This window comes from Armigeres subalbatus, chromosome 1 (genome assembly GCF_024139115.2).
Source record: "Armigeres subalbatus isolate Guangzhou_Male chromosome 1, GZ_Asu_2, whole genome shotgun sequence".
Lineage (NCBI taxonomy): Eukaryota > Metazoa > Arthropoda > Insecta > Diptera > Culicidae > Armigeres > Armigeres subalbatus.
The window spans coordinates 29,636,712-29,652,271 of NC_085139.1; the positions used below are offsets into that span (position 1 = coordinate 29,636,712).

At 41.3% G+C, this 15,560-nt stretch overlaps 1 protein-coding gene across 5 annotated transcripts in view; it reads right to left on the reverse strand.

Moving 5' to 3' along the window:
* LOC134223345 (serine-rich adhesin for platelets) overlaps positions 1-11,245 on the reverse strand; it is a 160,597-nt gene extending 149,352 nt beyond the window's left edge. For all 5 annotated transcript variants that reach the window (XR_009982544.1, XR_009982548.1, XR_009982536.1 and 2 more), the window contains exon 1: positions 10,696-11,245. The gene's annotated coding sequence lies outside the window, so the exon portion shown is untranslated. The remainder of the gene's footprint in view (positions 1-10,695) is intronic.
* Positions 11,246-15,560: the final 4,315 nt, after the last annotated feature.

The window sequence follows — 15,560 nt, forward strand, 5'->3', positions numbered from 1 at the left end:
AATATTATATGTATAAATAAATAAAATGAATTAATATTATCCTAAGTATTAAATTAAATGTGGCAGTTACACAATGTTGTTATAGAAACTCTAAGAGTTTTGGGTTTGAATTTTGGTATGGGTTATGATATCATGAAAACAGTTTATTAATACTTATTTTTATTTATTTTTATTCAAATTTTTAAAATATCGAACACTTTTGAATTATTATCAGCACAGTTTGAGTATAGTTTTGCTTTAATTTTATTTTCCGACAATGGAATGAAACAGTGAAATTTTTGGGTTCCTTGGATCGTTTTCGCGTTACTAAATTGCTCGCTGAGCTCTGAAGCCTTTATTTCGTACTCTTCAGTAGTAGTAAAACAAAATGATAATTTGGTTAAATCTTTTCTTTTCTACGATTTGCCCAATCAAAAAGTTCTTTCGCAGTTTTAATTGGATGCTCACGTTCTTTGGCTAAACTTGCTCTTGTGGCCATGCGCTTTATTGTTCCTCCAATAGCATCACAAGGACCTTTGCCATGTGATGTAGCAAAAATGCCATTCTGCATCAATTCCGTACATTGATTTAAATTGACATAGGCTCGAAAAATTCTTACGATTTTTGTACTGCGACGCTGCTCCATCAGACATGAAATATATCTTTTTGACTTCTTTATGCTTATCAACGCGTAAAAGTTAATCATTTTTCAATGAACAAGTTTACGGATACTGAATCGTGTCTTAAATCTTCGGAAATTATAATAAAACTTAAGTGTTCAATTTGCGTACTTCCATTAAAATAAATAACGAATGGATGAATTGTAGCTTGTTGTACGTTCCAGTGATGGGACTGCACTTCATCTTGCAATACAAAGCTGTAATTTTCAGAAAAATCACAAATGACTAAAAATTCACCATTTTGTAATGTATTTTTCGTATTTTTAAAAAGCTGGATTGTTCTGTTTTAATGAAATCGTGAGGATTAAACTTTCTAATTTCAAGCAAAATATGACACAAACTCATCTACAGGTTTTACAATAGTTTCTATGTCACACCTATCCGTGGTCACCCATTGCTCAAATGATAACTGATCAATATATTTTTCTTCAAACTCAGCGAATAAAGTATTTTCCAATGATGAAGAATCTGGACAATCCGAACAAGATCGTAGATAGCAATTTGATGTTGTATTTTCACACAAAAGACTACCAGTTAACATTTTAATATCCTTTGTTAAATTGATTCTTTTCAAACTATGTAAAATAAGATTAATATTCTCATGGGTTGTGCACACACACATTATGTGTTCCTGAATTGGAAAGAAGCTTACATTGCCTTGGCCGAAGGCTTGCAAATGAGGAAAAACCTATTTTAATATTATCGTGAATTTCCTTGAAGCGTGTGTACGCTTCTTTCAAAGTCGTCATCATTAATCGTTTTTGGATTGCTTGACGCTTTCCATCTTTTTTTTACTGATACATAATCTTTTGACCAGGCATAGCTCGACTTACTTCATCATCTTCAAAATATTGAACTACTATTTCTTTTGTCTCATCTGTTAATGCAGTACTAGACCTAGTATTTTTGGTTGAAAGACAGTTATTCTTCAATTGTTTTGCCTCTTTACTGTATTTCTATTGGTTTTGAACTCATCAATGGCATCCTGAATAGACCACGAACTTGGCAGCATCGACAAAATCAATAATTTTTCTTTCCTTGTCGTGGCTGCATTCGAGAACCTTTCCTTCATATTTATAATTACCTCATCGTAGTCTGTATTTTCCACATCATCAGGTCCTAATTTGAAGAGGTTTCTTCGTACAGCTTCGTTTATTTCACGGTATTTTTTCTCCGGGTAATAAACGTAGTCCATCTTACTCCATTTAATCGGAGTCACTTTTATCCCAGCTATGCCCTCGTTAAAGCGTTCGATGTTGACCTTTTGGATACACTCATCTTCCGATTGATTTGTTGAAACAGATTTCGCTGATGATACGGTGGCAAGGCTCTCAGCACTTAATACTTCTGGTAATTCCTCAGTTGTTGTCGATACATCTGGCAATTCCTCAGTTGCTGTCGTTTTCGAACTTCCTGCGCTCTGCTCAACCGATGATATACAGATTGCTCTTTTGTCAACGTTTAGACGGCAGGACGTGCAAATGTGTAAATTTGTATTCAATGTGGACATTGGAGCATAACCAGTCGCTTTCAGTTTATCTATGGTGCTTTCGGTGAGATTTCGTAACTCTTTTGAACACTTTTTTCCATCAAACGGCCTACAACAGTTGAGAAAGCGGCTACTCATGTTGTTCGTAATATTTCAATAAACAAAATCACTTTTAAGTTTTTACTGACTAGTTTGGTGTCATTTGCTTGACTGAAGAAAAAAATTACTATAAGATCTTTAACAACCTTAGTAGTAGTAATTTTTTTGCTTTTTCGTGAGCATTGTCATGGTATGTACTAGACTGGCCCAGGAAGCAAAAAGTTGTCTAATTCCACGGGGCACCCCCCAGGATTGTGTCTTTGGGTGAGAAAATCAATCTCTGAAAATTTCAGCTCAATCGCTTGTTGCATAAGCTGGCGCATTTGATTTGAAGTTTGTATGGAGATTTCAGCCAAAATGTATAGGAAAATACACCTCCGTCACTCATTCGATCTGGAAATTGGTTCTGATTGCTCGATTGACCTCAGAATTGCAAAAACGGCAGTTGGTATGCTACAGAACAATTTCACAGAACATTGTATGATGGTTAAATGAACTTTTATATAGTTTTCGGCTTGTTTATTAGGAGCTGATTTGTGTATTTTTGGATTTTTTGATCGAATCGCATCAGCCGAAACCTATATAAAAGTTCATTTAATCATCATACAATGTTCTGTGAAATTGTTCTGTAGCATACCAACTGCCGTTTTTGCAATTCTGAGGTCAATCGAGCAATCAGAACCAATTTCCAGATCGAATGAGTGACGGAGGTGTATTTTCCTATACATTTTGGCTGAAATCCCCATACAAACTTCAAATCAAATGCGCCAGCTTATGAAACAAGCGATTGAGCTGAAATTTTCAGAGATTGATTTTCTCACCCAAAGACACAATTCTGGGGGGTGCCCCGTGGAATTCGACAACATTTTTTTCTCCCCATACTAATCTGGGCCAGTCTAGTATGTACCTATCATGCATTTGTTGTTGTTGAAGATACCCGTTTCCTCCCGATCATAAAGTCTATTCTCTAAGAGGTATATTTTTTGCAGGTAAACTATAGACGTACACGTGTATATAAATCTTTGATTTTGCAGCTTTTGTCTTAAAATTTTTTTTTACTAAATGTGAAAATTGTGAAATGTTTGAAATGTCATAACTTTTTTGTTTATTAGTTTACCATCACCAAATTTTTATGGTATATAGCTAATATAATGGACCGTTTTCCCTAAAAAAATTACGTTCGAAAAAAGATAGGGTTTTGAGATATTTGAGTTTTTGTGACAAAAATGATATTTTTAAAGGCAAAAATTTTTTTTTTACTGTGCACATTTTCTTAAGAATCACCATTTAGTTGTCTAACTTTGCTGAAAAAATCATAACAATCGAACATTCCGTTTTTGCTGTGCAGCTTTTTAAATATTTTTGAACCATTTTCACATACACCCTTTTGAAAAGTTAGTCGTGACTCAATATGAAGATTTGATATCGAAAAATGACGATTTAGATGAAATTGAAAAACTGTGCAGAGTTTCAAATATTTTCGAAATGGTCGCTCAGGATCGACTGACATGCCCCCGTGGAATGCCTCTCTTTGCACCTTCACTGGTCTAATAACCGGACACTGCCCGAGCAGATGAAAAATATTGCCCAGATTCAGAATGATATCTGACGTTTCTGTAACATGGAACGTGAAACCTCGGAACGTCTGCTTTGCAGTTGTGATGCATTGTACAAGGGTAAATCTAAATTTCTAAATAGTGGCTTTATGCAACCAGGAGATATTTGCACTGCAAATCCTGGAAAGGTAGTGGGTTTTATTAACTCAATTATACCGGACTGGGAAAATATGCGTCTTGTTTACTTGACAAATGGTGATCAACCTAGAAGATTATTTATTATTATTTATTTATTCGGACTAAGGCCGAAGTGGCCTCTGCTACACATAAAAGTCTTCTCCATTCAGATCGGTCCATGGCTGCACTTCGCCAACCACGCAGTCTACGGAGGGTCCGCAAGTCATCTTCCACCTGATCGATCCACCTTGCCCGCTGCGCACCTCGCCTTCTTGTGCCCGTCGGATCGTTGTCGAGAACCAATTTCACCGGGTTACTGTCCGACATTCTGGCTACGTGCCCGGCCCACCGCAGTCGTCCGATTTTCGCGGTGTGAACAATGGATGGTTCTCCCAACAGCTGGTGCAACTCGTGGTTCATTCGCCTCCTCCACGTACCATCCGCCATCTTCACCCCACCATAGATGGTACGCAGCACTTTCCTTTCGAAAACTCCCAGTGTGCGTTGGTCCTCCACGAGCATCGTCCAGGTCTCGTGTCCGTAGAGGACTACCGGTCTAATGAGCGTTTTGTAAATTGTCAGTTTGGTACGGCGGCGAACTCTATTCGATCGGAGCGTCTTGCGGAGTCCAAAGTATGTACGATTTCCAGCCACTATGCGTCTCCGAATTTCTCTGACTAGTCCGATCCGCTTGGCTTCCCTCTTCAGTCTGATGTAGGCTTCCTCCATCTTCTCAAAGTTATGTGCCATAATATCTATGTCGTCATAGCTGGACGGTCTTATTCTACCACTCGTGTTAATCCCTGCTCTTCGTATTACCCCTTCCAAAGCGATGTTGAATAGCAGACACGAAAGACCATCACCTTGCCGTAATTCTCTGCGGGTTTCGAAGGGACTCGAGAATAGCATTAGCATTAGCATTAGCATTGTTGGGACAACACTGGTCCGCGTCATGTCGCATCCATTGTGGAGCGAACATAAACAAGCAGTAGATTGATACTCGAAGAAGTAGGAAAAGAGGAAAGGGAAATAGTGTCATCCGGGAGAACATAAACAAACAAAAATTGGATTCAATACAGGTTTGCAAGTTTGGAAAAGAAAAAATTAGTTACGAGGTGAAGATTAATATCTATACAATAGGTTGTTTTTGTTTCGATTATTGTGCTACCAAATCTGGTCGGGTGATAACAAAACATTCAACGTAAGTAAGATACAGAAGCGAAAAGAAACGAGAATTAAAATTTGTTTCTTTCATTCGAATACTACACTCTGAAAAATCTTCACGTCATATTTACCTGAAAACAAATGTGGTTCTCATCCACCCTACTTTTCACGTAAGAGTGACCTGAATGACAAGTAACTTGAACAAAATTTAGTTTCCTTGAGTTACGTGATTTTTCCGGTGACTCTGACTAGATCTTCCAGTACTAATGACGTGAAGCTTGAAAGTAGTTACGTGTTTGATCAGGTGAATCTGACGTGATTTGTACGTACTGGCTACTTGAAATTTTAGTGAAAGCTACGAGACAGCAGGTAACCACTACATATTTTGAAATGTATTGCAATATAGTAATTTAGGAATTAATGCAAAAATGAACAGGGACTGCCCATGGTCCAATGCACCGAGTTCATCATTGACGTTTGAGCGGTGCGCTGTTTACTAAGAATGAATACTTTTTCATTCATCGAGTTCATGCAAGTGTTCATTTTTAGTAAACAGCGCCCGTCTCAAACGTCATTGTGTTCATTCGGTGCATTGGACCATAAAAGGGAATCTTTTTCGCGTGGTTGATGCATTGATACAGGGAATGCCGTCATTTTGTCATTGCGCTTTGGAGTTATAGCAGAAACACTGTTGAAGAAAAAACAAAGTTATCAGCGGATGTTGAATGAAATTTATCAGATTTGTTGACAAATTATGTCAATGAGAATCGCTGAGAATTTGAAACTAGTTGATTGCTCAAAAACTGCTAATATTCCCGCTGTTAATTAACCAAAAAATAGTGGAACCTAGACTATAAATTTTATACTAACGCAACCGGAAAACTGTAGCTCTAGACTTCCATGCAGCTTCCTTTAATTTTCCATCATTTTTCAACGAATCTAACAAATTTTATCCAACATCTGTTGCTTTTTTTTCCAAAGAGGAGAAATGCAGGCACGGAAAATATCCGCCTAGATGCATCTGTAATAACACTTACCTCCGCTCGCGAAGTCTCATTATGTTTAGGTTATGTATTTATTCTTGTTTACAATGCGCAGTTCTTCCGCAAATGTCGAAGCTGCAATCACACTAACACAATCTCACTTAAATTGTTTACGTGAATATACAGTCATATTCACCAAGATTGTTAGTAAAAGTGACGTGAATTTCTGGTGAGCATTACTAACGTCACGTAACAATCGTCGTTTGTTCAAAACAGATCAGTTACGTGATTTTTCACGTGAATATGACGTGATGATTTTTTAGAGTGTAGTGCTGTGGTACAGGGGTGACCAAACGTTATTCGGCGACTCACAGCATATAATTGAAGGCTGAGTAGAAATTTCTGCAGGAAATAGAATAGACAGTAGCTCATAATCGTAGGAAGGAAGGGTAGCCAAGGAAAAGAAGGCAAACTAAAATCGTAAGTCCATAATCGAAAGACATATAGAAAATAGTTTGTATACAATAATATGAATAAATTTTATCATAATTGCAGCTTTGATCTGCCGTTAATAAAGGCCGATTTTCAAAGACAGTTTGTATCGATTTAATCTCAACAAGCATTGTTACGGTGTAATTCGTAGATTGGACAATAGTGATACTCATGTTTTACTTTTGAGATCCTTATCTAGAATGCTATCAGAAATCAAGAAGGGGAGTGGTCCTTGATTTCAGTCTTAAACAAAACAAAACAAAAGCATGAGAATTACTACTCCTGGCCACGCCCATCTTCACCGTAACTAGGGAGAGGAAGGAAGTGTTGATGTAGTACTTACTTAACGAGAGGCCACCGACTTAGCGACACCCTCATAAGTACCACGGAGTTGGATAATGAGGAAGGTATTCGTTGGGTCAGGATTTGCCTGTAGCTGGCAATGTAACCGTGGTGGATCTTATCCCGTAACACACCACGTAAAGGTGTCTACCCAGCATTACGGGTCGGTTTCGAAGGGACTCGAGAATGCCCCTGAAACTCGAACTACGCACATCACCCGATCCATCGTCGCTTTGATCAACCGTGTCAGTTTATCCGGAAATCCGTTTTCGTGCATTAGCTGCCATAGCTGGTCCCGAGCGATTGTATCATATGCGGCTTTGAAGTCGATGAATAGATGATGTGTGGGCACGTTGTATTCGCGGAATTTCTGCAGTACTTGGCGAATGGCGAACACCTGGTCCGTGGTGGAGCGTTCGCCCATAAAACCCGCCTGGTACTGCCCCACGAACTCCCTTGCAATTGGTGCTAGTCGACGGCATACAATTTGGGAGAGTACCTTGTAGGCGGCGTTCAGCAATGTGATTGCGCGGTAGTTGCTACAATCCAGCTTATCGCCCTTTTTGTAGAAAAACTTCCTCCTCCCAAATCTTGTTAATGACCCAGTGCAGCGCTCTAGCCAGTGCCTCCCCACCGTGTATAAATAGCTCTCCTGGTTGTTGGTCAACCCCAGGGGCTTTGTTGTTCTTCAGCCGGCCAATCTCCTCCTGGATTTCCTGGAGATCCGGAGCCGGTAGAATTATGTCCTGCGCGCGTTCCCCCAGGTCCATCACCATACCGCCATCTTCGTCTGCCACATCGCCATTCAGGTGCACTTCGTAGTGCTGCCGCCACCTTTGGATCACCTCACGCTCGTTCTTAAGAAGGTTCCCGTTTATGTCCTTACACATATCAGGCTGTGGCACGTGGCCCTTACCTGAACGGTTCAACTTCTCATAGAACTTTCGTGTGTTATTAGCGCGGTACAGTTGCTCCGTCTCTTCACGGTCTCGATCTTCCTGCTGACGCTTTTTCCTCCGGAAAATCGAGTTTTGTCTGTTCCGCGCCCGTTTATATCGTACCTCGTTCGCCCTCGTGCGATGTTGCAGCAATCTCGCCCATGCTGCATTCTTCTCTTCTACTAACTGCTCACATTCGCCGTCATACCAGTCGTTTCTCTGATCCGGGGGCACTGTGCCAAGTGCATCGGTTGCGGTGCTACCAATGGCGGATCGAATATCTCTCCAGCCATCTTCAAGAGACGCTGCGCCTAGCTGCTCTTCCGTTGGGAGTGCCACTTCCAGCTGCTGCGCGTAGTCATGGGCTAGTCTACCGTCTTGTAGCCGCCCAATGTTAAGCCGCGGCGTCCGACTTCGACGCGTGGTGTTCACCGTCGAGAGTTTTGAGCGCAGGCATACTGCAACGAGGTAGTTGTCGGATTCAATATTCGCACTGCGGTAAGTGCGGACGGGAGGCTGCGAAGTTTATGCATCGTTGGCCGTTGTCATTCGATACGGTGTGCACAGGCCCAATAAGCCGCCTGGAAAACCAATAATTACGAACAATATAAGAGATAATGCGATTCGATATAATCGGCAAAGACCTAGGCGACGAATAAAGGATCACGATTGGAAGCTTGGTACATGGAACTGCAAGCCGCTAGGTTTCGCAGGTTGCGACAGGATGATCTACGATGAATTACATTCCCGCAACTTCGACGTCGTGGCGCTGCAGGAGATTTGCTGGACAGGACAATCCTTTACAAATCAATAGCATTTCGATTATAAATTTCCAGGCTTCATAATTGGCGTTATTCAGACGCTCCATCATGACTTTACTTGTGTCCACCTTGAGCGGTTCTTAATCTTCGATCAATTTCTTCAAAATCTCAAACTCCTCAAAGCCCTGAAAATTGGACTACTAATGTGAGGTAGTAGTAGTAGTAGTCCAAAACACGTCTGCATTAGATGATTAACAAACATCGAATGAAATGTTTTTATGAAAATCTGTACTGGGCTAGTTGCTTAAAACAGCACCAGGACTGGGAGAGTCCACTGAAAATAGTTTTAGTTGCTTGAAAGCAGCACAAGGACTGGGAGAGTTCATTGTTTAAAGGTTGCTTGAAAGCAGCGCCAGGACTGGGAGAGTCCAATAAAGTGAATTTGTTTGAGTAGCCTAGACCACCTAAGTTGAACGATGGTGCCCTGGGCTAGTGCGGTCCACCAAGGAAGAGAATCATTTTAACCTGTAAGTACGCTCAAAGCGAAACATTCATTGATAGCAAATTCTGAAAACCCTGGATCAGACTCTAGCTAGCATCGGGAATTTAAATTTGGATAAACAGATGAAGTTATCTTGCTATCACTAAGGAAGTAAAAGCACATTTGTCTTAAATCTCCAAAATATTGGAGGGGTCTCGAACTATCATAAGAACTTTCCTCGGCCCCACAAACCTCTGCATACAAATTTTCACGCTGATCTGCTCAGTAGTTTCCGAGTCTATAAGGGTCAGACAGACAGAAATTCATTTTTATGTACATATATCTCCGGTACTTATTCAAAAGGACGTAGGGGGAAAGACGGCTTTGGCAGGTTTTGTTCTATTATTGGCAAGGGGGTTTTTGTCAACCAAATTTTATGAAATTTGGCCACAATGTTCTTTGATATGCAAAGAATGTTTAGGCCAAATTTGAGCATAGTCAGACATAAAAACCCCCCTGCCAATAATAGAACAAAACCTGCCAAAGCCGTCATTCCCCCTATGTGATTTTGTAAACAAAGATTCAAACGTCGATTTGTCCGATCTGATAGCACTCCCACGCAAACCGTTACCATAGACAGATAGGGGGAGGTTTCGGCTACCTGGTGGTGGTGTTGGTTTGCGTGGGAGTGCCATCAGATCGGACAAATCGACGTTTGAATCTTTGGTTACAAAATCACATACGTCCTTTTGAATAAGTACCCGAGAATATAGATTTCAAAAAGCTACAGAATTTTATGACGATCGAGAATGTGGTACATAAAGAAAATGGGAAAGATTATTGCATTTGGAGACTGGGTGTTTGCGAAACAAAATAAGAAGACGAATAAACTTGTTACGAATTTTGTCAAAAAGTAATATCGTGCCGAAGAAAATTACCTTGCGCTAGAAAAAAAAAACACCAACTCAAAGTCGAGTAAGGAAAGGATTCGTTGTTACCGTTCATATATTATATTCCACAATTCTATACAATATAAAATTGAACGGGGGGTTGTAGGCTTCTCTCTACAAATCCGATAATCGAACTCACAATCTCCGGATTATTAATCTTACGCCTTGGCTCGTAAAGCTAACTGTAGTTCGAAGCTGCATGTTGTGCAACATAGCAGAATTTCCTGCTGGCTTTGCTGAACGCGTTCCTGACGCCAATCATTACACAGCGTTTAAGCTTCTTCTCTGCTGGTAAGATGGCTGATATCCGTCCACTTCCGGAATTTGAACAGTCAGCGCTTTCCATACGTTTCAGCCATCTACTCCTTCTCAAGAGGTTGTGGAAAGTATCCAACAGGGTTTTTTCATTACGTAATTCATGATTACTCCCTTACTATGTTTGACGGAACAATCAATCAAAATAGTTTCGAATCTCTTCCAAGCCACGACTGACAGTGTACCCACTCTGTACTGTGGGAATTAAGCCATGGCACGGCCATTCCGAGTCGTATATAAAATAAAATCCCTTCATATCATTCCACAATGAAAAATCGCCATTACTCACCTCAATCGGCACAAATTGATGCACAATGAAGAATTATTGTACGATACGTTCCTTTTCCCCTTCGCACAAAGTCGGAATCTATTCCGACGATCGAACCTTTCTACTCCGCTAAATCGAAAAACCCTCCAAAAACCCCGTGTCGTCGTAGATTATTTTCCGTTCTTCACACTTTACACGACGGCCGTGCTCCGCGGATTCATTTTCCACTTTTATTCCACTCACTCGATTGCTGCTGCTGATAGATTCACTTTTTTTTCTCTGCCCCTGTTGGCTGCTGTTCCAGCCTATTTTGTGAAGTGCCACCTCGGGAGCAGGCCACTAATGCAACCCGAAACGACGACCACTTCCCGGTGTGGTGGGATGCGTGCGATTTATCGCTCCGGGACCCGCAAACACACTTCGGACACAATTTCCGTGCACTTGAATTATGCAAAAATTTCGATTTCTCACGACACTGCGGTCCGTTTTCGCTTCTTGCCTGGCGGACCACAAATTTTCTGCTTCTTCCTCCGTAAGTACTCTCGCGACGAATGAACGGCCGCCCGTGTTCCTTTCGATGTTGTGGTTCTCTCTTTTGCTCGTTTGTGGCGCAGTACCAGCCGTTTCTTTCACTCCACCCTGTCACAGCAGCGCGCCATCATTTGCCTTTCGATTTTGAGTACTTTTCGTAGGGTTGTGCATAAAAGGGATATAATCCTTTGAATATTACTTAATAAACGATTATTCTTGAATTTGTTGAACCGGTTGAACCCAAGGTTGAACCTATATTGAATTTGGTCGTTGTCCTTTATTCTCAAATAATACTCATTAATTTATATTCTATTGAATATTTCACCCCACACGCTACCGGCAATAAGACAACAGGTAACTTCGACATTGTTCAGAAGATTGTAAATTGACATCTTTTTCGGCATTCTGAAAAATAAGGGGTTTTTCCTTACGTAATAAATGCTTTTCATCCCTCTATGGAGTATGGATATACAAACTTTTTTCATCTTTTATGTGCGTCTTTAAATACTTTATGGATTAGAAAAATATATTAAGCTCTTTTAGTGGAATGTATTAAACCGTCTGAGACGAATTAAGTACTGTCCATTTAAATGGTACAGTACTTAATTCGTCTTAGACGGTTTTATGGATTAGCCATTTTTCCGGTCTATTGGACTTTTATGGAACTTTCTAAGATTACATCGTCATCGTAACATTTAAATAAGATATCTTTCGCATCAAAAAGTAAGGTCATATTAAAACATATACCAGGACACAAAATTTTTATATATTTACAAAAAAATATTATACAGAACCTTCTTTTATTATCCTCATTTCATCCAGAATTAGCCAATGGTTTTGATGCCCTGATTAAAAAATTATCAATAATAATCATTATTATTCAATTTTTCAATGAAATTTTTATCCTATGCACTAAAATAAAAACAAAATAAATAGACTATAAATTAGATGAGTACTGCTGGGTGGATTAATGTTTCCTGTTCTTTGTTTTTCATTTTTACTTTTTGTTGACGATGCAAAACTTCACGAAAAATGACACGCGATGTGAGCCGCATCGGCCAAAATTTTTTCCCCCAGAACAAAAACAGAGGATTTTCATAGTTGCGCCGCCAAACAGCTCGCCGAATGTGTCGTCAGGATTAGCGATCAATGAAAATAGATAGAAGGTGAGGAAGAAGACCAAATGCAAGCGTATTAGTGGATGATGGAAAACGTAAACAGCAAATGGTGACGTAGATATTTGCACGGCTTCTTATGGGAGCTCGTTCGAATGTAGTAGTGAAATCTTTTTCACCATACACAAAAGGCACGCACACAAAATATGGATTTCCATACCTTAGTATCTATTTTCATTGATTGGCGATTAAAGCTACGTTTTGACAGGGCAAGTGAATTGAACAACTCAGTTGAATTCAATTGAATTGCCAAAAGTTGAACATGTTCAACTTTCTTTTCATTCAAGTAAATTGAATTAAGGTGTTTACACGTTCCATTCGCGTTCGATTAATGCTACTTGCTTAATTCACTTGCCTTGTCTAGACGTAGCATTTCATTCATTTATTTAGTTAACATCTAAACAGATAACACTGAATCAATAATTTGACGCCACAATGCACGGTTCGAGGCCGCATCTCTCCAACCTCGGATACGCCACACGCTCGCCAAGTCGTTTTGCACCTGGTCTGCCCATCTCGCTCGCTGCGCTTCACGCCGTCTCGTACCTGCCGGATCGGAAGCGAACACCATCTTTGCAGGGTTGCTGTCCGGCATTCTTGCAACATGTCCTGCCCATCGTACCCTTCCGGCTTTAGCTACCTTCTGGATACTGGGTTCGCCGTAGAGTTGGGCGAGCTCATGGTTCATTCTTCATCGCCACACACCGTCTTCTTGCACACCGCCAAAGATGGTCCTAAGCTGAGACGAGACCTGCAAAGAGGAAAAAATGTAACTTCAGCTGCTGCCAGCCAACTGCTGTCAAGAACTGTCAGGTGCAACCAGCAGCTTTTTGAGTGAAAGTATTGGTATCCCAAATAAAATATTCCACATCATTTTTGTTTTACCAAGACTTTTTTACTTTAACGAGTATTCCAAACCTTCCGTTTAGCTTGTTAATAATCAATAATAAACCTGTGTTTTGTTCCCGGTATAAAAATCCTTATGAAAATGAATTAACTATTTCGTGAATTGGATACACTTTTATTGTGCTCAGAAGGGTCCACCTGGGGCTTAGGTGAAACAGTCAAGTAAACAGTTGAAACTCGATGGTCAACTGTGATGAAAAGAAGAACAAGTGTCAAAACAAGAGAAAAGAAGCAGCGTCTTTGCAGGTCTCGTCTCAGGTCCTAAGCACCCGTCTCTCGAATACTCCGAGTGCTTGCAAGTCCTCCTCGAGCATTGTCCATGTTTCATGTCCGTAGAGGACAACCGGTCTTATAAGCGTCTTGTACATGACACATTTGATGCGGTGGCGAATCTTTTTCGACCGCAGTTTCTTCTGGAGCCCGTAGTAGGCCCGACTTCCATAGATGATGCGCCTGTTGGAATAGCAATCCTGGCAACCCTACCACTACCATTATTCAGATGTTACTATGCGTACCTTTGTGTTTATACATATCTTGATTTTATCACCAACTGTGTTACATTATCAAACGAGACGCCATTGAAATAAAACGTGTTAAATAGTAATTCCTTATTTTAATATAATTCTGTCTTCTGCCCATTCGAAACCACAAAAGGTTGTGGGCCCGGGTCGTTTTCTTAAAGGTTTACGGTCGTACAGTGGAAGTAGTGTTCGCGATGGCCGAGGAAGATCGGGTGGAACGTTTTCACTTGCCGCTTTTCGACGGGTCAAATTTTGCGTCCTGGAAATTCCGAATGCAGGTGCTCTTAGAGGAGCACGATCTGTTGGAATGCCTCGAGGCTGATGTTGCTGAGGTAGAGGAGCTAAAAGAAGAACCTGATGATACGGCTGAGGTGAAACGGCGGAAAACCGCAGAGCGAGCCAAGTGGCTGAAAAAGGAAAAGAAGTGCAAAAGTTTAATCATTTCCCGGATTCATGACTCCCAATTGGAGTTTGTGCAAGGAAAACGCACACCAAAAGAAATTTGGTCAGCGTTAAGCAGGGTGTTTCAACGACGTAGCATCGCCAGCCGCATGTACCTCAAGCGGCAGATGCTGGCACTGCGGCATGATGGTGGTCCTTTGCAAGAACATTTTCTTCGTTTTGACCGTTTAGTGCGTGAGTACCGCGGAACGGGAGCGGAGATGGAAGAGCTGGATGCGATTTGCCATCTTTTGCTCACTTTGGGTCCTTCGTTCGATACCGTCGTTACCTCATTAGAAACCATGCCAGAGGCGCATTTAAATATGGAATTCGTGAAATGCCGCCTCTTGGACGAGGAAACCAAGCGAAAGGGTATGTGTAGTGACCATGTGGGCAAAGAATCAGCTGTTTTCGTGGGCTCACAGAAGCCGAAGAATAAGTGGAAGTTGAAATGCTTCGGTTGTAAGAAAGAGGGGCATAAGTTGTCCGAGTGTCCCACGAAGAAGAAAGCGAAAGGTGATGAGAAATCTGGCGAAAAGTATTACCCGAAAGCGCATTCAGCAGAGGCGGGACCGAGTGGTATTTGTTTTGCTGCTGGTAGTGATAGAAGTGGAGAAAACGCGTTTCTCGAAGAGTCCCGTGTACAGTGGTTCATTGACTCGGGATGTTCCGACCACATCGTGAATGACAGAGCATTATTCGAAACTCTGAAGCCGCTAAAGTGTCCGGTCGAGATTGCGGTGGCAAAACATGGTGCATCGATAGTTGCCAAGCATATCGGAACAATTAAAGTAGTTGCCCTTGTGAACGGTACGGGATTGGAATGCACAGTGAAAAATGTTTTGTTTGTGCCCGAGTCTCGCTGCAATCTTTTCTCTGTAGTGAAAGTTGACGAAGCGGGAATGAAAGTCACTTACGAAAAAGGCCGAGTAATGATACACCGCGGTTTGGAAGTTGTCGCGATGGGTTCGCGTTGTGGTAAATTGTATCGCCTTGATTTTTACACGACCAAACGAAGTGCAAGTGACTCTCTGCTGACGTGCGGCCTGATCCCAAAGCGTTTGGAACTATGGCATCGTCGGTTCGGTCATTTAAACGCGCGCAGTCTCGAGAAACTAATTTCTGGTGGTATGGTCACCGGAATCGAGTTGACATGTGCGAAACTGGACAAAAGTATTGTATGCGAACCGTGTGTCGCGGGGAAACAGACCCGGAAACCGTTTCCGGAGCGCACCGAGAAGCGTTCGTCGCGTGTACTGGAGTTAATCCATTCGGACGTGTGCGGGCCTGTAACTCCTATCGGCGTCGGAGG